The 2,071-nt window shown below is 33.8% G+C and overlaps 1 pseudogene; it reads left to right on the top strand.

Annotated features, from left to right (window-relative positions):
- Positions 1-563: 563 nt before the first annotated feature.
- Positions 564-950, top strand: LOC122240778 (annotated as a pseudogene).
- The last annotated feature ends 1,121 nt before the right edge of the window (positions 951-2,071 follow it).

Genomic DNA, 2,071 nt, shown 5'->3' with positions numbered 1-2,071 from the left:
GCTTGCTCTCTGTCTAAAATAAAAATTAAAAAAAAAGAAAACTATCAATATTGCAGATGATAGGATTACTATTAAAAGTCACCAATGAATCCACAGAGAAAATATTAGAGTTAATAAGTGAATTTAAGAAGGATAATGGATATCAAACCAGTATACAAAATAAAAGCAATGATTGATTAAAAAAATGTAATTTAAAATAAACCACTTACTACATAAGGAAGAAAAAAATATGATGTCTAGGAATAAAAAAATAGTGTAATGCTTTTATTAAAAAGATCATAACACTTATTTGAAGATGTTATAGATTTAAAAATGAAGAGATATCCGATTCTCCATTTGGGATGATTCACTGTAATAAAAATGTCACTTTTCACTACACTAATTCTAATCCATATTTCTACACAGTGGAAATGGGTGAAGGGAGTCAAAAGGTAAAAAAAAAAATCTTCACAGGATCTTTGTAAAACTTTAAAACTAGTTTTAAAAATAACATGGAGTAATGGGCTCTCTTTCTCTTTCTTGGCTCTGCCTGCACAGGTGGCAGCCATGTCTTACCCGGCATCATGGCCACCCTCAGACCTCCGGTGAAGCCCAAGAGGATCAAGAAGCTCATCTGGTACCAGTCAGACCCATATCTCAAAATTAAGTGCAACTATGGAAACCCCGAGGCACTGGCGATAGGGTGAGCAGAAGATTCAAAGGCTGGATCTTGATGCCCAACATTGGTTATGGGAGCCACAAGAAGAAAAAGCACATGCTGCCCAGTGGCTTCCAGAAGCTCCTAGTCCACAACATCAAGGACTTGAAGTGCTGCTGATGTGCAACAAATCTTACAGTACAGAGACTGTTCACAACGTTTCCCTCAAGAACTGCAGAGCCACCGTGGAAAGAGCAGCCCAGCTGCCTAGCCCAATCCCAATACCCACTTGTGCAGTGATAAAAATATATAGACAGACAGTTTATGTGCATGTCGTATTTGTGTTAATAAAACCATAAAACTACAAAAAAACTTATTTGGAGTAAAGGATCAAAAATAGCCCTGAAGAAGATTTTCTCTTCTATAACAAAAATTACTGCGAAGCTAAGATTATTTTAATAGTATGGTATTGGCTCAAACCAATATAGAATTCTAGACACATGTAAGAGAATAGAAAAACCATAAATATTCTATCTATATACGAAAATTTAATTTATGACATATTTGTCAATGCAGATAAGTGCATGTCAATTCAGATAAGTGAAAACAAATTATTTTAGATCATTGTTTATCCATTGAGGGGTGGGGGAATGACATGTTAGCTTTCTACATCATTCAAAGAATCAATTCCAGATAGATTTAAATAGGAATAGAAACCTTAATAATTATTATAGGACACTCATGACCTCAGGACAGAAACAAAAACCAGAAAATGCAAATCATAAAACAAAAGATTGATAAAACATATTATTAGATTAAAATGAACAACTTCTGATCATCACAAGACTCCGTAAAGACAAAAAATACAAGGTAAGAATTGAGAAAATTCTCAGTAACACATACGGCCAACAAAGGATTATTACCCTACCAATCAATCGATAAGTAAAAAAAGGAAACACCCAATTAAAGTTGAACAAAAATCACAAAAACACATTTCATAGAAGAGGTACATGAATGACCTTTGAATACATGAAAAGATGTATGGACTCGTTAGCAAACCCACAAGTGCACTGATGTCTCAATAACTCCTCATTTTACAGCACAGTGTTGGCAAGAATGAGGAGCAATGAGAATATTCATCCACTGTTCATGAAGTGAATATTGTCGCAAACACTTTGGAAGAGAGTTTGCCAGTGTATAGTAAAGTTGAACAGGTACAATTCTGCTTCTTGGTATACATAGTAGAGAAAAATCCTGCACAAGTACAAAAGAAGATAATTTATAAGGCAGCAATATTTGCAAAAGAAAATAAATGTTAGTATTTTAAATGTTGATAAATGGTAAAATAGATTAACAATTGTGTTATATTGATACAGTATTATTCAGCAGTGAAAATAAATTTACTATAGCTGTAAACTGGGGTAACCCAATTCC

Source organism: Panthera tigris, chromosome C1 (assembly GCF_018350195.1).
Source record: "Panthera tigris isolate Pti1 chromosome C1, P.tigris_Pti1_mat1.1, whole genome shotgun sequence".
In the NCBI taxonomy this organism is placed as follows: domain Eukaryota; kingdom Metazoa; phylum Chordata; class Mammalia; order Carnivora; family Felidae; genus Panthera; species Panthera tigris.
The sequence above is the reverse complement of the archived record's forward strand: the minus strand, read 5'-3'. Positions and strand labels throughout refer to the sequence as shown.